At 43.8% G+C, this 21,681-nt stretch overlaps 1 long non-coding RNA gene across 1 annotated transcript in view; it reads right to left on the bottom strand.

Annotated features, from left to right (window-relative positions):
• LOC117411564 (uncharacterized) overlaps positions 1-21,681 on the bottom strand; it is a 68,909-nt gene that overhangs the window by 20,835 nt on the left and 26,393 nt on the right. Inside the window, exon 3 of the long non-coding RNA XR_009328820.1 lies at positions 13,284-13,328. This is a non-coding gene — a long non-coding RNA (uncharacterized LOC117411564). The remainder of the gene's footprint in view (positions 1-13,283; positions 13,329-21,681) is intronic.

Here is a 21,681-nt window from a genome sequence, read left to right on the forward strand (position 1 = left end):
TGCGCATGTGCGGATTTCTGAAATTAAAGGGAGGGTTCACAGCATCAGCTGGCATTTTCTATCTGTGAACTTTCATCACTGAACACACCCTATAGTGTTTTAGTTTTAAATTGGTTACCATAAAATATAACAAACTATTTTAAACTTAAAACATGTTGTCAGACTCTTTATTAAAAGCTACATTTTTTGAGAAAAAATATTAAGCTAATGTTGACATAAACCACATTGTTTTAATAGCAGTGTTATGACCGTTAAAATAAAGACTATAACAGTGTGACGGGGAGCCCTGCCCCTATGAATATATTGTGCACTATGTTTATGATTTATTGTATTATTATGATTTATGTATTGAATATATGTATTTTATTATTATTTTAATTATCTGTGAGAATGCGTGACTGTCAGCTACTGATTATTTAACTGGCTGACAGTCCTGCTGACTAAGTAAACCCGTGCAGAATGTGACTGAGGGGTAATAAGATAATTAATAGCTACTCAACCCCTCAGCCAGAATATAAAAGACCTGCAGTTTGGCTGCAGGGAGAGTGTGTTCAGAGTGGAGAACGGTAGTCGAGAGAAAGGAGGTAATTAAAAACATAGAAAGCTTAAAACAATTGCTATTCACGCAGGTTTGTACCAGTGTGATACTTGCTTGGTTATTCGAGTTGTTATTTGCTTGTTCTTTTGGCCAACATGCCCTTTTGTTTGAAAGTGTTTTGTTTTGTAAACCTGTTTGTTTCTATAATTTAATAAAAAGCTGAGTGCTGTAGCGCCTCAGTGTGCCCCTCTATTCCTTGTTTTGGTTTCATTTCCCTGGTCTGAAGTCACCACCAAATCACACTGTCTCCATGGCAAGGGGCAGAGCAGGGCATCACATGTCTGATTATCAATCACACTGGATCCACAGCAAGGGGCAGAACAGGGCATCACATGTCTGATTATCAATCACACTGGATCCACAGCAAGGGGCAGAGCAGAGTATCACATGTCTGATTATCAATCACACTGGCTCCACGGCAAGGGGCAGAACAGGGCATCACATGTCTGATTATCAATCACACTGGATCCACAGCAAGGGGCAGAACAGGGCATCACATGTCTGATTATCAATCACACTGGATCCACAGCAAGGGGCAGAGCAGGGCATCACATGTCTGATTATCAATCACACTGGATCCACAGCAAGGGGCAGAACAGGGCATCACATGTCTGATTATCAATCACACTGGATCCACAGCAAGGGGCAGAGCAGGGCATCACATGTCTGATTATCAATCACACTGTCTCCATGGCAAGGGGCAGAACAGGGCATCACATGTCTGATTATCAATCACACTGTCTCCATGGCAAGGGGCAGAGCAGGGCATCACATGTCTGATTATCAATCACACTGTCTCCATGGCAAGGGGCAGAACAGGGCATCACATGTTTGATTATCAATCACACTGGCTCCATGGCAAGGGGCAGAGCAGCAGCAGAGCAGGGCATCAGCTGTCTGTTCATGTGCACTTGTTTGTCAGCTTGGTGTATAACTGTCTCTGTACAGATTATAGCCTTTGGCTACATGATCTTTAATGGAAATAGAGACCTGTTACTGAAATCCAATCAATTGATTCCTGTGACAGCTCCTGGCTGCGCCGCTCAGGGTGCAATGCCCTTATCGCCACTCTTGTAAAGTCTCTTTTCTTTACAGCTGCTCGGCGTGGCTATTTGTGGAGGGAGGCATGGGGACTGGTATTAAACACAGGGGGACACCATTCAGCCAGTGCTTCCACTTTCTCTCTCAGCATCTGTAATCTATTAGTACTCGCCATCCCTCCTAGATTAGATTAACTCTAGATGAGCAGTTGCTTTAGGCTCATGGGTAACACGCTATATTAGCAATAGAAAATGTGAAGTAAGTCCAATCCCTTACAATCTTACTGAATCAAGAGCAAACCATGGACCCTCTCCTCTAGGTTCATGTGCCTCTTTGTTCAATGTGACATTGTAATTACTGTGTGCATCAGGACGTCTCAATGAAATGCTTTAATAATAGGTATGCAAGCTACTGCCTTAGTGACAAGTTAATGGGGTAAGCGTTCGCCAGCGTGACCCTGCTGCTTTCTTATCACTTTCCTCTCAGAAGGGCCCCATTCAAACACAGAGCTTTGACATGGTGCCAGTAAACCAGCGGGACATGAGTCATTCCAAGCACCTTTACAAAACAGGACGGGATACGAGTCATTCCAAGCACCTTTACAAAACAGTGGTGGACACGAGTCATTCCAAGCACCTTTACAAAACAGGACGGGATACGAGTCATTCCAAGCACCTTTACAAAACAGTGGTGGACACGAGTCATTCCAAGCACCTTTACAAAACAGATGGGACACGAGTCATTCCAAGCACCTTTACAAAACAGGATAGGACACGAGTCATTCCAAGCACCTTTACAACAAGACGGGATACGAGTCAGTCCAAGCACCTTTACAAAACAGTGCTGGACACGAGTCATTCCAAGCACCTTTACAACAGGACGGGATACGAGTCATTCCAAGCACCTTTACAACAGGACGGGATACGAGTCATTCCAAGCACCTTTACAAAACAGTGCTGGACACGAGTCATTCCAAGCACCTTTACAACAGTGCTGGACACGAGTCATTCCAAGCACCTTTACAACAGGACGGGATACGAGTCATTCCAAGCACCTTTACAACAGGACGGGATACGAGTCATTCCAAGCACCTTTACAAAACAGGATGGGACACGAGTCATTCCAAGCACCTTTACAAAACAGGATGGGACATGAGTCATTCCAAGCACCTTTACAAAACAGGACTGCCTTCACATATACTGTACTGCAACTCTGACAGCTAATCACTAATCAGAAAGGCTTTATTTTTCAGTGAAATTAAATAATGTCTTATTTTCTTCTTATATTTTTGATATGGGAATGCCCATGCAATAGATTACATTTGAAGGGAATGTATAGAGATGTACAGTATGACACATTAAGAACATAAGAACATAAGAAAGTTTACAAACGAGAGGAGTCCATTCAGCCCATCTTGCTCGTTTGGTTGTTAGTAGCTTATTGATCCCAGAATCTCATCAAGCAGCTTCTTGAAGGATCCCAGGGTGTCAGCTTCAATAACATTACTGGGGAGTTGGTTCCAGACCCTCACAATTCTCTGTGTAAAAAAAGTGCCTCCTATTTTTCACATTGTTCACAGCACACTTTTAAATGTCCTTGTGTGTGCATTGAAAGCACAGAGCTTTCATAGTGAGGCAGGGACAGGGGAGGCCAGTCTTTGGGTCTTGATCACTGTCTCTAATTAAAGCATGAAGAGGACTCGCACTATAAACATTAGGCAAATGGGATATACCGATTAAAACAAGAGAATACTTATCTTTAGGTAGTGTTTAATTTCTGAGTTAGAATTCGCTGAATTGACTTTCTAAATCCCTGTGTACTGTACTAAATGTGTCTATTCAATCAGAAAGGCTTAACAGCCAATAGTACATTTTAGAGATATTAAAGAGAGAAAGAAATACATGTGAATTTTGGCTTCTGACTTTCCTTCTAAACAAATATGGCTTTGTTTCTCAGAGCATTTTTTTTAGTTTTTGGTACGATGTTCAATTAAAATAAACGTTATGCTGCAGCCCCCTTTAAAGCAATGCTGTGTGATTGATACAGGTATTGTACAGTACAACTGCAGTGTGGTGAAACAAAACATACTGCACCTCACCTCTGCGTATATTAAATCACACCCAGTATGAGATGCCCTGGTGCTGTGATATTCTGCACCTCACCTCTGTGTATATTAAATCACACCCAGTATGAGATGCCCTGGTGCTGTGATACTCTGCACCTCACCTCTGTGTATATTAAATCACACCCCAGTATGAGATGCCCTGGTGCTGTGATACTTTGCACCTCACCTCTGCGTATATTAAATCACACCAAGTATGAGATGCCCTGGTGCTGTGATATTCTGCACCTCACCTCTGTGTATATTAAATCACACCCAGTATGAGATGCCCTGGTGCTGTGATACTCTGCACCTCACCTCTGTGTATATTAAATCACACCCCAGTATGAGATGCCCTGGTGCTGTGATACTTTGCACCTCACCTCTGTGTATATTAAATCACACCCCAGTATGAGATGCCCTGGTGCTGTGATACTTTGCACCTCACCTCTGTGTATATTAAATCACACCCCAGTATGAGATGCCCTGGTGCTGTGATACTCTGCACCTCATCTCTGCGTATATTAAATCACACCCAGTATGAGATGCCCTGGTGCTGTGATATTCTGCGCCTCACTGATGCTTATAGCTTGTTAAATCACACCCAGTATGAGATGCCCTGGTTCTGTGATATTCTGACCTCACTGATGCTTATAGCTTGTTAAATCACACCCCAGTATGAGATGCCCTGGTGCTGTGATATACCGCACCTCACTGATGCTTATAGCTAGTTAAATCACACCCCAGTATGAGATGCCCTGGTGCTGTGATATACCGCACCTCACTGATGCTTATAGCTTGTTAAATCACACCCCAGTATGAGATGCCCTGGTGCTGTGATATACCGCACCTCACTGATGCTTATAGCTAGTTAAATCACACCCAGTATGAGATGCCCTGCTGCTGTGATATACCGCACCTCACCTCTGTGTATATTAAATCACACCCCAGTATGAGATGCCCTGGTGCTGTGATACTCTGCACCTCACCTCTGTGTATATTAAATCACACCCCAGTATGAGATGCCCTGGTGCTGTGATACTCTGCACCTCACCTCTGTGTATATTAAATCACACCCCAGTATGAGATGCCCTGGTGCTGTGATACTCTGCACCTCACCTCTGCGTATATTAAATCACACCCCAGTATGAGATGCCCTGGTGCTGTGATACTCTGCACCTCACCTCTGTGTATATTAAATCACACCCAGTATGAGATGCCCTGGTGCTGTGATACTCTGCACCTCATCTCTGCGTATATTAAATCACACCCCAGTATGAGATGCCCTGGTGCTGTGATACTCTGCACCTCACCTCTGTGTATATTAAATCACACCCCAGTATGAGATGCCCTGGTGCTGTGATACTCTGCACCTCACCTCTGTGTATATTAAATCACACCCCAGTATGAGATGCCCTGGTGCTGTGATACTCTGCACCTCACCTCTGCGTATATTAAATCACACCCCAGTATGAGATGCCCTGGTGCTGTGATACTCTGCACCTCACCTCTGTGTATATTAAATCACACCCCAGTATGAGATGCCCTGGTGCTGTGATATTCTGCACCTCACCTCTGTGTATATTAAATCACACCCAGTATGAGATGCCCTGGTGCTGTGATACTCTGCACCTCATCTCTGCGTATATTAAATCACACCCAGTATGAGATGCCCTGGTGCTGTGATACTCTGCACCTCACCTCTGTGTATATTAAATCACACCCCAGTATGAGATGCCCTGGTGCTGTGATACTCTGCACCTCATCTCTGTGTATATTAAATCACACCCCAGTATGAGATGCCCTGGTGCTGTGATATTCTGCACCTCACCTCTGCGTATATTAAATCACACCCCAGTATGAGATGCCCTGGTGCTGTGATACTCTGCACCTCATCTGTGCGTATATTAAATCACACCCAGTATGAGATGCCCTGGTGCTGTGATACTCTGCACCTCACCTCTGTGTATATTAAATCACACCCAGTATGAGATGCCCTGGTGCTGTGATATTCTGCACCTCACCTCTGTGTATATTAAATCACACCCAGTATGAGATGCCCTGGTGCTGTGATACTCTGCACCTCACCTCTGTGTATATTAAATCACACCCCAGTATGAGATGCCCTGGTGCTGTGATATTCTGCACCTCATCTCTGCGTATATTAAATCACACCCCAGTATGAGATGCCCTGGTGCTGTGATATTCTGCACCTCACCTCTGTGTATATTAAATCACACCCAGTATGAGATGCCCTGGTGCTGTGATACTCTGCACCTCACCTCTGTGTATATTAAATCACACCCAGTATGAGATGCCCTGGTGCTGTGATACTCTGCACCTCACCTCTGTGTATATTAAATCACACCCCAGTATGAGATGCCCTGGTGCTGTGATATTCTGCACCTCATCTCTGCGTATATTAAATCACACCCCAGTATGAGATGCCCTGGTGCTGTGATACTCTGCACCTCACCTCTGTGTATATTAAATCACACCCAGTATGAGATGCCCTGGTGCTGTGATACTCTGCACCTCATCTCTGCGTATATTAAATCACACCCCAGTATGAGATGCCCTGGTGCTGTGATACTCTGCACCTCACCTCTGTGTATATTAAATCACACCCAGTATGAGATGCCCTGGTGCTGTGATACTCTGCACCTCATCTCTGCATATATTAAATCACACCCAGTATGAGATGCCCTGGTGCTGTGATATTCTGCACCTCATCTCTGCGTATATTAAATCACACCCCAGTATGAGATGCCCTGGTGCTGTGATACTCTGCACCTCACCTCTGTGTATATTAAATCACACCCAGTATGAGATGCCCTGGTGCTGTGATACTCTGCACCTCATCTCTGCATATATTAAATCACACCCAGTATGAGATGCCCTGGTGCTGTGATACTCTGCACCTCACCTCTGCGTATATTAAATCACACCCCAGTATGAGATGCCCTGGTGCTGTGATATTCTGCACCTCATCTCTGCGTATATTAAATCACACCCCAGTATGAGATGCCCTGGTGCTGTGATACTCTGCACCTCACCTCTGTGTATATTAAATCACACCCAGTATGAGATGCCCTGGTGCTGTGATACTCTGCACCTCATCTCTGCATATATTAAATCACACCCAGTATGAGATGCCCTGGTGCTGTGATACTCTGCACCTCATCTCTGCATATATTAAATCACACCCAGTATGAGATGCCCTGGTGCTGTGATACTCTGCACCTCACCTCTGCGTATATTAAATCACACCCCAGTATGAGATGCCCTGGTGCTGTGATACTCTGCACCTCATCTCTGTGTATATTAAATCACACCCCAGTATGAGATGCCCTGGTGCTGTGATATTCTGCACCTCACCTCTGTGTATATTAAATCACACCCAGTATGAGATGCCCTGGTGCTGTGATACTCTGCACCTCACCTCTGTGTATATTAAATCACACCCAGTATGAGATGCCCTGGTGCTGTGATACTCTGCACCTCACCTCTGTGTATATTAAATCACACCCAGTATGAGATGCCCTGGTGCTGTGATACTCTGCACCTCACCTCTGTGTATATTAAATCACACCCCAGTATGAGATGCCCTGGTGCTGTGATATTCTGCACCTCACCTCTGTGTATATTAAATCACACCCCAGTATGAGATGCCCTGGTGCTGTGATACTCTGCACCTCACCTCTGCGTATATTAAATCACACCCCAGTATGAGATGCCCTGGTGCTGTGATACTCTGCACCAGTCACTCAGTTAACACACTGGCTGGGCCCGGGTATAAATCAAAGCGTTCTCTTAACTCTAAAATGAAAGCGTGGTGCTGTCTGTAATGCTGCAGAATATTAACTCACATATGTGGGACTGACAGTTGTATCTAATAAGATATAGATGCAGTAAGATATCTTTTTTGTGTATTAATTTTATTGAAAATGATATACAGAAGAAGCTGTATTGCAACAATTTTTCTTCTTCTTCTTCTTCTTCTTCTTCTTCTTCATAATAATAAAATATTACAGAGAACAGGGGACAGCAGGGAAGTGATATAGTGAGAAGAGCTTCAAGCTTTTATTACCTTTTCTTGTGCAATGTGCTGTTCTCAGCATCAGTACACACAAACACAATCCCCTTTAAGCACATCATATCGATTTTATTTCCTTCTGTTTTTTTCTTTTCTCTCTTTCTTGGTTGAGTTTCTAGTAAATGATTTTCATCTGCTCAAAGCTGAGGTAGCTGTACTGGTTTCCAGTTGGTTAGAATATTGCTGTACTGGTTTCCAGTTGGTTACAATATTGCTCTACTGGTTTCCAGTTGGTTAGAATATTGCTGTACTGGTTTCCAGTTGGTTAGAATGCTGCTCTACTGGTTTCCAGTTGGTTAGAATATTGCTGTACTGGTTTCCAGTTGGTTAGAATATTGCTGCTCTACTGGTTTCCAGTTGGTTAGAATATTGCTGTACTGGTTTCCAGTTGGTTAGAATATTGCTGCTCTACTGGTTTCCAGTTGGTTAGAATATTGCTGTACTGGTTTCCAGTTGGTTAGAATATTGCTGCTCTACTGGTTTCCAGTTGGTTAGAATATTGCTGTACTGGTTTCCAGTTGGTTAGAATATTGCTGTACTGGTTTCCAGTTGGTTAGAATATTGCTGTATTGGTTTCCAGTTGGTTAGAATATTGCTGTATTGGTTTCCAGTTGGTTAGAATATTGCTGTATTGGTTTCCAGTTGGTTAGAATATTGCTGTACTGGTTTCCAGTTGGTTAGAATATTGCTGTATTGGTTTCCAGTTGGTTATAATACTGCTGTACTGGTTTTCAGACGGTTTGTTGCTTTATTTATATGGTAGCTATACTCATTTTCTGTAGTTATGTCTTATTCAATGCACTTTACTTAGTGTACATTTTTTTTTAATAATATCATATTATTTCAGTCAAGTCTCATTGAATCCAATGACACTCTCACGATGAATCTAAATTAGCTTTAAAAACAATAAAAGCAGCATGTGTCCCTTCCTGAACATGCACGACTCACAATGATTTGAAGGACTCAGCATTTCAGTCAAAAGCTATCTGTGGCAGGACAAAGTTGTCCTGCCCCTTTAATGGAAGGGGTCACGTGATGGGTGACCATTCTGGCTCTGGAGTGGAGCTACAGACCAGAGCTGGAATGGCCGCCAATTAAACACATGATCCCAATCACCAAATTGGGGGATTATATTATTAATTGTTTAATTGGCCCAGCTGGCCAATATAAAGCTGGCCATGTTGCAGCACGGGAAAAAGGGAGGAGAACAAAGGAGAAACACTGAAGTGCGGGGGAGGGGCGGGCGGCGCTTGTGTGTTTGCTGGTTTTCATGACTGAGTTTTGTATATTTAGTTTAAGATATTTCTGTTTTGTTTAAATCTTTGTTTTGGCCATTGTGCCCTTTATTTTGCCGTGTGGCATTTCTTTGTTTTATTTATGTTTTGGTTTATTAAAAATAAACCCCCTATTTCTAAAATACTCTGCCTCTGAGTCTTGAGAATGCTAGTATCCTCTGCCATCCTGTCACACTATCCCAACAGCATTTAGAGGTTTTATTTAACATCATATAATTAAAGAACCTACAAAGTAATATCGCAAAAGTCTACTGGAAGCCATAATAGTACAGTATTTCATGTTACATTTTGAAATATTGTTTTTGTTAAGTATATGGAAAATTACAAAGCGATAGGTAATTCAATGTTAACGGAACATTATTCAGCAGGTTTCATTTGACTTCATGAAGCAAAATTAGTTCATTCTATAGGGTGATGTGATTTTGGCCACAGCTGCAATGTTTGTTTATATAGCTGATAGTCTAAAACACCTGAACATATTAACAACACAGCAGCTGAACTGATTTCTGTTTGAATTATTTATTTATTTGTAATAATGTAGAAAACTATTTCTGGGAGTTGCTGTATAGACAACCACCCATAATCCCTTAACATTCATTATAATATTCCATTGTACAGTATCTCCACTCTTCAGTTCTAACTGTTAGTGAGATTAAGTTAATTAGACACTCTCTGTGCTGTATGTTGAAGTTAATTACGCACTCTCTCCATTATGCTTTGACATTAATGATGCACTGTGTTTTATCTGTGCTTCCACTTGTTTGCTATGGCAGTGCATTAGCTGCACGAAGCTGTCATGTTGCAGAAAGGCATCTGCACTCCTCTGTCTCTCTACTCATTATGTTGTAAGCGCTTTCACAATCACCGCCATTAGTTTGCATTACCCAATTATTAGTCTACATAAAACTGCGACACTGTAACTAAAACTCTGATAAAGATTTACCATTAGGCTGTGTCAATTACTCTGTTTATCCGTCAGGCTATTCAAACACTGTGCTAGTAGCTGCTTTAATGTGTGAGATATTCAGATCTCAAGTGTGTACGACCCCAGTAGAGCAGCTCCCACTGCCAAGCCAATTCGACAACCCCCAATACAGCTCCCACTGCCAAGCCAATTTGACAACCCCCAAAACAGCTCCCACTGCCAAGCCAATTCGACAACCCCCAAAACAGCTCCCACTGCCAAGCCAATTCGACAACCCCCAAACCAGCTCCCTCTACCAAGCCAATTTGACAACCCCCAAAACAGCTCCCTCTGCCAAGCCAATTTGACAAGCCCCAAAACAGCTCCCACTGCCAAGCCAATTCGACAACCCCCAAAACAGAACCCACTGCCAAGCCAATTTGACAACCCTCAAAAACAGCTCCCACTGCCAAGCCAATTCCCACTGCAAAGCCAATTCGACAACCCCCAAAACAGCTCCCACTGCCAAGCCAATTTGACAACCCCCAAAACAGAACCCACTGCCAAGCCAATTTGACAACCCTCAAAAACAGCTCCCACTGCCAAGCCAATTCCCACTGCCAAGCCAATTCGACAACCCCCAAAACAGCTCCCACTGCCAAGCCAATTCGACAACCCCCAAAACAGCTCCCACTGCCAAGCCAATTCGACAACCCCCAAAACAGCTCCCTCTACCAAGCCAATTTGACAACCCCCAAAACAGCTCCCTCTACCAAGCCAATTTGACAACCCCCAAAACAGAACCCACTGCCAAGCCAATTTGACAAGCCCCAAAACAGCTCCCATTGCCAAGCCAATTCGACAACCCCCAAAACAGAACCCACTGCCAAGCCAATTTGACAACCCTCAAAAACAGCTCCCACTGCCAAGCCAATTCGACAACCCCCAAAACAGCTCCCACTGCCAAGCCAATTTGACAACCCCCAAAAACAGCTCCCATTGCCAAGCCAATTCGACAAGCCCCAAAAACAGCTCCCACTGCCAAGCCAATTCGACAACCCCCGAAACAGCTCCCACTGCCAAGCCAATTGCCTCTTCACACAAAGAAGGACAAAGGCCAGTCCTGCAGGCGTCCTCTTTGAGCTCAACAGGTGCCTGGCCAGTAGGGGCCACTGTAGTGCATTCCCAACCATTTTTGCCTCTCTAACCTGACTGTGACGCTCCCTTCCAGAATCCCCAGCGAAGACCAGCAACTTCGCACAGCCAGGATGTGAACCTGTGCTCTCATGACTGTATGACTCGCTCATCACATCACGGGACCTTGCTTTTACCAGGTGAGCCACTCAGGGACCACTACAAAAGGTAAGCAGGTAACTGAGCAGGTAAACATTAAGTATCCCTTTATTGCCAAATCCACTGATCCATTGAACTTCCTCTTTTAGGTTGTTTGGAGGTTTTGTTTTGAATTGTTTACCACAATGTATCCTGCTGTAATATATTCTAATGAAAAGATCTTAAAGGGAAAGTCCAATCTGCAGTTAATGTGCCATATACCTGATTGTTCATGAACACCTGTCAATCTTTGTTGTAATGGACTCCTGTAGTTGATGAGATGGTATGTGAGTCTGGATTAATGGCAGTCAGGTTCAGTCAGGTCAGGTCAAGCGGCCCTGTCCTGAAAGCTGCTTAAACACACATCTCTAATTGTGCACGTCTTGTTACCCATTGCATCGACTCAGGAAAGACTTGCAGACCTCATTCCTCAGACAGCGCAGTATCTCAATTATCGCTTATTGTGGTCCCAGGGAGATAAAAAATAAATAAAGCCATTCATTACAAATATGCTACACTTTTCCCAGACAGAGTAATTAACCCACAGCTCCTGCAGTCTAGATGAATGAAGTGTAAAAAAGTACTAAGTATAAAAAAGGAAGACTAACTGAATTTAATTCCAAAAGTAGACAAGCGAACGCCATCAATTACTGTTCCCCACACCCCGTCCAACTGCACCACAGACTTTAACAATACATGATAAAAAATATTCTTTATTAGCAAGGCATTGCTTGCTTTGCGTTGTGCAACACCGTTGTGCGCAATTACTGCATGTTTCAAAAAGTGCTTGAGAACCTTAACAATCACTCATTATCATACATGAGAACCACAATGCAATTAACAATCACTCATTATCATACATGAGAACCACAATGCCTTTGTCCTCCAGAGGCTTGCTGACATCTACACTGTTTAAGAGGACGCTGGCTCAGTCATGGGATCGGAGGACGCTCGCTGAACCTTCAGGTCTCCTGAGCTTTCTGGGGAGAAAATCGCAGGTAAAATGATTGGGTACTCTAAATTAAAAAGAATAAAAATCTTGGTGAGGTATAAGCTGATCACATAGACCCCTAAGGCAATCAGCGCAAGGTTTTTATTTCCAAAAGTGTAAGAGCCACAAAGGTCCCAATGTCCATGTTGTCCAAACACATCCCTTTCTGAAGCTGTGTGTGACACTCCTGAAGATATCTGTCTCACGCAGGCTGTTCTTTCACTGGACATCAAAACTGATTCATAAACACGACTTTTCAAAGTAAGGGGAACAAGAGGCAGTTCTTTTCATGAGGTTTACAGATGGCTAAGTGGTGCTGATATTTCACTTACTTCAATGTCATTAGTGGGTTTAAGGAATTAGACAGTGAAAGGATTTTAGTGCTCAAACAGAATTCAAAGTGCTTCATTATAACATCAGAAGGGAACAAGCAATTATCACAGTGAAGCACATTTTTAGAGATGTGGAATTCAAAGCAGATTAAACACCTGAAATGGGAGGGGGACCTTTTCTGAGGATCTGCAGAGTTGCTTTCTGTACAATTTAAACGCATTGCCCCCCTTGGCCTTTCTAAACCTGTCAGCTCACTGACACTATAGTCCTGTATGTAGCACTGTGGTTCCAGAGTGACTGCAGCATCCACCTTACATTCCTGTTGTACGAGCAAAATAGATTACCAGAGAGATCTTAGTTATACAGCTTTTAACCCTTATAAAAATGCCCCATAGTAAAAGCACAGCAAAGTGTAATACAGCATAGTGAAAGCATGACAAAGCATTGGTAAGCACTGTAAAGAATCGCAAGGTATGATAAAGCATGTTAATATAAACATGGTAAACTATGGTAAATGCATAGTATTGTATAACCATGGAAAGAGCATGGGGGAAATTGCAAAAATACACTTTATAACAAATCCTCCTCTCACCTGCAGAGGACAGCGTTCAATGTCTACCCAGGGGACTTCTTTGACCTGAAAAAAGAAACAAGGACCAGGGGTCACAAATGGAGATTAGATAAAGGGGCACTCAGAACAGAAAATAGGAGGCACTTTTTTACACAGAGAATTGTGAGGGTCTGGAACCAACTCCCCTGTAATGTTGTTGAAGCTGACACCCTGGGATCCTTCAAGAAGCTGCTTGATGAGATTCTGGGATCAATAAGCTACTAACAACCAGACAAGCAAGATGGGCTGAATGGCCTCCTCTCATTTGTAAACTTTCTTATGTTCTTATGTTCTTATAATAATAGTGTGTGGCACACATGTTAATAACATGTCTCAATGACTAGAGTAAGCAGTGAGAGGTGTGAGGGTGCTGTATCACTGAAGCAGTGAGAGGTGTGGTGTACTGTATCACTGAAGCAGTGAGAGGTGTGGTGTACTGCATCACTGAAGCAGTGAGAGGTGTGGTGTACTGCATCACTGAAGCAGTGAGAGGTGTGGTGTACTGTATCACTGAAGCAGTGAGAGGTGTGGTGTACTGTATCACTGAAGCAGTGAGAGGTGTGAGGGTGCTGTATCACTGAAGCAGTGAGAGGTGTGAGTGTACTGTATCACTGAAGCAGTGAGAGGTGTGGTGTACTATATCACTGAAGCAGTGAGAGGTGTGAGGGTGCAGTATCACTGAAGCAGTGAGAGGTGTGAGTGTACTGTATCACTGAAGCAGTGAGAGGTGTGAGGGTGCTGTATCACTGAAGCAGTGAGAGGTGTGAGGGTGCTGTATCACTGAAGCAGTGAGAGGTGTGAGTGTACTGTATCACTGAAGCAGTGAGAGGTGTGAGGGTGCTGTATCACTGAAGCAGTGAGAGGTGTGAGGGTGCTGTATCACTGAAGCAGTGAGAGGTGTGAGGGTGCTGTATCACTGAAGCAGTGAGAGGTGTGAGGGTGCTGTATCACTGAAGCAGTGAGAGGTGTGAGTGTACTGTATCACTGAAGCAGTGAGAGGTGTGAGGGTGCTGTATCACTGAAGCAGTGAGAGGTGTGGTGTACTGTATCACTGAAGCAGTGAGAGGTGTGGTGTACTGTATCACTGAAGTAGGTAGGAGCAAGGAGGACTTGCAGCTAATGCAGAAAGACAGAGACCGTTCTTATGTACTCTGTTGTTTTGGGTGATTTCAGAGCAATTACTTTCAGGCACAATATTTTTCTATGTGAATGCCTATGAGCCCTTATAAACATTTACTGTGGTATTTTTTCACAATACTTTTCCAATGGTTTTAGAATGCATTTACCATAGTTCACCATGGTTTACCATGTTTATTTTAACATGCTTTAACATACCTCTGTGCTTTACAATGCTTGCCTATGCTTTACCATGCTTTCTTTCACTGTGCTTTATTACACTTTGCTATGCTTTTACTATGGGAAACTTTTCTAAGAAGGATCCTGTAGAGGAGCATTGCATGACCAGGGACATGCTGTATGTGTGCATCCACACAGAGGGGAAGGAGGGAGCTAGGCTTTGAAGGGCGACTCTACTGGGTGTAACCTGGATTAGCTCACTGTCAGAAGAGGGGTTCATTGCATTGCATGTACTCTTCGCACCCCATTCATGTGCTAGCCTGCTTGTCTTTTTACAATCCTCAGTATCTGGAATGAAGTGTGGAGTAGTGGTTAGGGCTCTGGACTCTTGACCGGAGGGTTGTGGGTTCAATCCCCAGTGGGGGACAGTGCTGTTGTACCCTTGAGCAAGGTACTTTACCTAGATTGCTCCAGTAAAAACCCAACTGTATAAATGGGTAATTGTATGTAAAAATAATGTGATATCTGTATAATGTGAAATAATGTATAATGTGATATCTTGTAACAATTGTAAGTCGCCCTGGATAAGGGCGTCTGCTAAGAAATAAATAATAATAATTAATTTGAAATGGTAATAGTACGACCATCTGTGCTGCCCATCGTTCTCGTCATGAATTAGTTTTCAATCTGTTTGTAATTCTATAATAGAATGCAACTCTACAATGCGCAACTCTCTGGATATATCATTATTATTATTATTTATTTTTTAGCAGATGCCCTTATCCAGGGCGACTTACAATTGTTACAAGATATCACCCTCCGGTCAAGAGTCCAGAGCTCTAACCACACAAGCATAGCTCACGGTAACTGATTTACAACAAGTTTTTAAAATAAGATCTTGCTGTGAAATGTTAGAAGAATGTTACATTATAAAAAAATCACATTCTTTATAATATAAGTATGACTATTATTGCAGTGTTACTAATATTTATGATGAATGGATGATGTGCAAAAATGCTACTTCCGTTCTTTGAAACTTAGAGAATGAATCTGAAGAAACCCGAGGAGGCTAGGCTCCATGGCGTTCAAATCCCTCCAAATACCAGCGCATGCATAAATACAACTGCATTACCCCCATCCAACCTTATTAGACAAGGAAAGAGACAGATTGGAAAAGAGGATGCAAGACATTGCTTTTAATAAATGACTGCATCTTTTATCTTTCCCGAGCAGAAGACAAACTGTTCTGCAGTTCACGGGTTATCCCTCGATCCCCACTGGCCACTCATAACATATTGTTTGGCAGATTACCCATGACCTCCGATTCGTCTGTAAATGGCAAAGACCTGTTCAGGATCAGCTCTCGTTTATTCAGTTTCTTTTCTCGCTGTCAGCTGTTGACCCCGCGGCTGTCCACACTGCCGTGCACGCTTCATTGTGTCTTTGATTAACTGTCATTGTTTGCAAGGGAACATGTTTATTTAATCAGATGCTCTCTGTCGAGACAAAAGAATTGATCAGCCTTCTCATAAAACCAGCCCAGCTGAGCAGGAGGGATACAGAGGCTGGGAGGCAGGAGGCAGTAGACACGCTTGAGCTGTTATTGTTTGCAAAAGGTTTGCTTGTGACAGAAATATATCTGCTGAAAAAAAATGCTGAAAATTGCAAATTCCACTTAAGATTTCCTTTTTAAAAGACTTGGCTTTGACTGCAGGAAAACAGAGGGAGTGACCAAGGAGAGCTCAAAAAGGACCTTTACCCTGAACCTTTATAGTATTCTCTATGCATACTGCTGCTTACTCGTTGTTTAATTATAGTGTCACTACAGTTGTGAAGTGTCTTTAACTACACTGTAATTACTGTATGTCTATACGCCTGTCCATTGACTCTACTATCTAAAACACAAGGCTCCTTTAAACATGAATTAAAATGGATACAGCTCAAGGGTTAGGGTTATTATTATTTATTTCTTAGCAGACGCCCTTATCCAGGACAACTTACAATTGTTACAAGATATCACATTATTTTTTTACATACAATTCCCCATTTATACAGTTGGGTTTTTACTGGAGCAATCTAGGTAAAGTACCTTGCTCAAGGGTACAGCAGCAGTGTCCCCGACCTCCGGTCAAGAGTCCAGAGCCCTAACCACTACTCCACACTACTGTTATGAACAGGTTAGGGTTAGGGTTAGGGTTAGGTTTGGGTTATGAACAGGTTAGGGTTAGGGTTAGGGTTAGGGTTATCCTTAGGGCACATTGGCATTGTTTTCTGAGGCGCGTGTGATGATCTGAAGACTACATTTTAAATGTTGATTCTATTATATATCAGGGTAACATTTGTCTTTCAGGTTTGTGGCTGAAGGAAACCTTGTGTCTCAACAGAATTAGCCTCCTCCTCTCTCCCCAATCTACTAAGTTTCTCTCGTCAAAAACCTCTCTGAAAACTCAAGCAAACAGAATGAACGTAGTGCTGTGGTTTGTCTCCATTAACAGAGAGCTGTTTAATTTCCACTGGCGCTAAATTTAGTTTACGTGATCGCTGAGTCCTCCAGGTCCTATCTGAGCTTACATCCTGATTTAGTTTACATGATTGTCGAGTCCTCCAGGTCCTATCTGAGTTTACAGCCTGATTTAGTTTACATGATTGTTGAGTCCTCCAGGTCCTATCTGAGTTTACATCCTGATTTAGTTTACATGATCGCTGAGTCCTCCAGGTCCTATCTGAGTTGACATCCTGATTTAGTTTACATGATTGTTGAGTCCTCCAGGTCCTATCTGAGTTTACATCCTGATTTAGTTTACGTGATCGCTGAGTCCTCCAGGTCCTATCTGAGTTTACATCCTGATTTAGTTTACATGATCGCTGAGTCCTCCAGGTCCTATCTGAGCTTACATCCTGATTTAGTTTACATGATTGTCGAGTCCTCCAGGTCCTATCTGAGTTTACATCCTGATTTAGTTTACGTGATCGCTGAGTCCTCCAGGTCCTATCTGAGTTTACATCCTGATTTAGTTTACATGATCGCTGAGTCCTCCAGGTCCTATCTGAGCTTACATCCTGATTTAGTTTACATGATCGCTGAGTCCTCCAGGTCCTATCTGAGCTTACATCCTGATTTAGTTTACATGATCGCTGAGTCCTCCAGGTCCTATCTGCTAGAGCTTACATCCTGATTTAGTTTACATGATCGCTGAGTCCTCCAGGTCCTATCTGAGCTTACATCCTGATTTAGTTTACATGATCGCTGAGTCCTCCAGGTCCTATCTGAGTTGACATCCTGATTTAGTTTACATGATCGCTGAGTCCTCCAGGTCCTATCTGAGCTTACATCCTGATTTAGTTTACATGATTGTCGAGTCCTCCAGGTCCTATCTGAGTTTACATCCTGATTTAGTTTACATGATCGCTGAGTCCTCCAGGTCCTATCTGAGTTGACATCCTGATTTAGTTTACATGATCGCTGAGTCCTCCAGGTCCTATCTGAGCTTACATCCTGATTTAGTTTACATGATCGCTGAGTCCTCCAGGTCCTATCTGAGCTTACATCCTGATTTAGTTTACATGATTGTCGAGTCCTCCAGGTCCTATCTGAGTTTACATCCTGATTTAGTTTACGTGATCGCTGAGTCCTCCAGGTCCTATCTGAGCTTACATCCTGATTTAGTTTACATGATCGCTGAGTCCTCCAGGTCCTATCTGAGCTTACATCCTGATTTAGTTTACATGATTGTCGAGTCCTCCAGGTCCTATCTGAGCTTGCATCCTGATTTAGTTTACATGATCGCTGAGTCCTCCAGGTCCTATCTGCTAGAGCTTACATGCTGATTTAGTTTACATGATTGTTGAGTCCTCCAGGTCCTATCTGAGCTTACATCCTGATTTAGTTTACATGATTGTCGAGTCCTCCAGGTCCTATCTGAGCTTGCATCCTGATTTAGTTTACATGATCGCTGAGTCCTCCAGGTCCTATCTGAGCTTACATCCTGATTTATGCAAACAGGCTGCAGTGTATTATGTTATGGGAAGCTATAACAGTCGTCTCGGAATAATGAACTTGTTTAAAAGATGCTGTGCACAATTCCCCTTTGTTTACGTTGCAAGCTCTCGTGGAATAAATGATCCAGCTGACTTTCTGTGTAGCGGAAAGGTCATGGATAATTCTGCTTGAAAAGGTCAATTAATATTAATAAGAAAAGAACAACAGCCGAAAAGAATAATTCTAAAACATGTTGATGTTTTAATCTAAATGCAAATCAATATTTGAATAGCTGGTAGTGAAGCGAGATCTCTACAAGGTTTGTACCACTTTCCAAACACTATGTCTCCTCTCATGACGATGTGACTCTTCTGATTTACATGCAGTATTCCAGGTACTTATAAAATAAAACAGCCCTGCATAAAGGTAAGATTTACTACACACTTACTCTAGGGGCAACACTTTGTCTGCATCTTCAATATCTCACCTGCTTAACACCCCTAATTAGCTATAAAATCAGAAGGATATATACCCATGCACCCTGCATGTCACACTCTGCTGTTCTTACAGTTCAACCCAGGACTGTGTGACAGAGCTTGCAAGAGTGTAACGGGAAACGTGTTGTTCTGCTGTTACGGATTCTGATTGCTTCCGGTTCAGGTTAAAGGCTGTACAACTGCATGTGCAATCCAGTCACAATCTTTTCCGCAGTGGTCAAGAGGTGTGTGGTCACCGGTTCACACCCAGCCTCCGCCCTATTACAGTGGTTGGTATTCACAACTACCATATCACCCTGCCAGGAGAAACTATTGATTTGCCCCGTGCCAGCTCTTTAGAACTGGAATCAAATCTGACTGCTTTTGTTTTATATTTTTCATTTTTAATTTAGTGTGCCCAATTATTTTTATCCCCAATTTAGAATGTCCTATTATTTTTCCCCACACAACAGCAATTCCCCAAACAGCTGCTCAGGAGAACTGAAGGTTCAGTGGGTGTCCTCCAATCCCATGACCAAGCCAGCTTCCTATTGTACAACCAGAAACTTGAGAGCAGATGTCAGCGAGCTAGTGGCCTCTGGAGGAGAAAGGCCAGTCCTGCAGGTGCCCAAGCTCACTAGGCATCTTCACAGCAGGGTCGGCTGTAGCGCAATGAGGAGAAAGTCCCTGCCAGTTTTGCCTCTCTAACCCACAGGAGCCAATGCATTGCTCCCTTCAGAATCCCCAGCAAAGACTGACAACGTCACACATCGAGGAAGCAAACCTGTGCTCCCCTGACTGTAAGACTCACCCTGCACACCACACAGCCAGGACGCTGCCCTGCGCTGCCCTGACTGTAAGACTCACCCTGCACACCACACAGCCAGGACGCTGCCCTGCGCTCCCCTGACTAAGACTCACCCTGCACACCACACAGCCAGGACGCTGCCCTGCGCTCCCCTGACTGTAAGACTCACCCTGCACACCACACAGCCAGGACGCTGCCCTGCGCTCCCCTGACTAAGACTCACCCTGCACACCACACAGCCAGGACGCTGCCCTGCGCTCCCCTGACTGTAAGACTCACCCTGCACACCACACAGCCAGGACGCTGCCCTGCGCTCCCCTGACTAAGACTCACCCTGCACACCACACAGCCAGGACGCTGCCCTGCGCTGCCCTGACTAAGACTCACCCTGCACACCACACAGCCAGGACGCTGCCCTGCGCTCCCCTGACTGTAAGACTCACCCTGCACACCATACAGCCAGGACGCTGCCCTGCGCTGCCCTGACTGTAAGACTCACCCTGCACACCACACAGCCAGGACGCTGCCCTGCGCTCCCCTGACTAAGACTCACCCTGCACACCACACAGCCAGGACGCTGCCCTGCGCTGCCCTGACTGTAAGACTCACCCTGCACACCACACAGCCAGGACGCTGCCCTGCGCTCCCCTGACTGTAAGACTCACCCTGCACACCACACAGCCAGGACGCTGCCCTGCGCTCCCCTGACTAAGACTCACCCTGCACACCACACAGCCAGGACGCTGCCCTGCGCTGCCCTGACTGTAAGACTCACCCTGCACACCACACAGCCAGGACGCTGCCCTGCGCTCCCCTGACTAAGACTCACCCTGCACACCACACAGCCAGGACGCTGCCCTGCGCTCCCCTGACTAAGACTCACCCTGCACACCACACAGCCAGGACGCTGCCCTGCGCTCCCCTGACTAAGACTCACCCTGCACACCATACAGCCAGGACGCTGCCCTGCGCTGCCCTGACTGTAAGACTCACCCTGCACACCATGAAGCTGTGCTTTTACCAGGTGAGCCACTCGGGGACCCCTGAAATCCGCCTGTTTTGATGTGTTCAGAACCTTGAAAAGGTGTTAACCTTGCTGGAGGGTATTGTATCATTTTGTGTGTTGTGTATATTTCCTCCTCCCCACTGCCACTGTTTTCAGCTAAATGGCCTTTCCCCTTTTTCTTGCCTCCTTATCCACTGTAATTCAATCTCTTTATACATAAAAAAACTTCTCTGTTTTATTATATATGGCTTGAAGCGTTGCAATTCCAATAAAATCACAAAACCTGTTTCTTGTCCTAGAGATAGATACTCAAATCAAATATCTTTATCAAAACCTCCTCTGCCTCAGGAACTCCACACAATATCATTACTGCTTCTCCCGTTTCTTTTCTGTTACCTTCTCTGTTACTAAAAGAGTTACACTAATCCATTAGTTTTGCTTCTCTGGGTTCTCATCAATGCTTTTTAGTGACTAATGCATTCTTATCTAATAAGTTTTCATGAATGATTAATTGAATTTCAATGAGAAATGGGATTTCTGAAATTTCTGTGTCTGTATAAAGCTGAGGTGCGGTTACAATTATAATGATGTCATATCGAGTGTAACGTCAAAGCTATTAATAAAATACAATTTAATATTTAAAATGATGAATAATATATAACCCCCCTTCAAGCCATCACGAGTTCTGGGTTGAAACTCTTTGTGAGAATGTGAGTCAGCAAACAGTCTTTTCTTAATCTCTGTTGTGTTAGTCATGATAACACTCCAAAGCTTGAGACACAATTAGAAAGCAATTTATCAATCATGATTTCCTG

This window comes from Acipenser ruthenus, chromosome 6 (assembly GCF_902713425.1).
Source record: "Acipenser ruthenus chromosome 6, fAciRut3.2 maternal haplotype, whole genome shotgun sequence".
NCBI lineage: Eukaryota > Metazoa > Chordata > Actinopteri > Acipenseriformes > Acipenseridae > Acipenser > Acipenser ruthenus.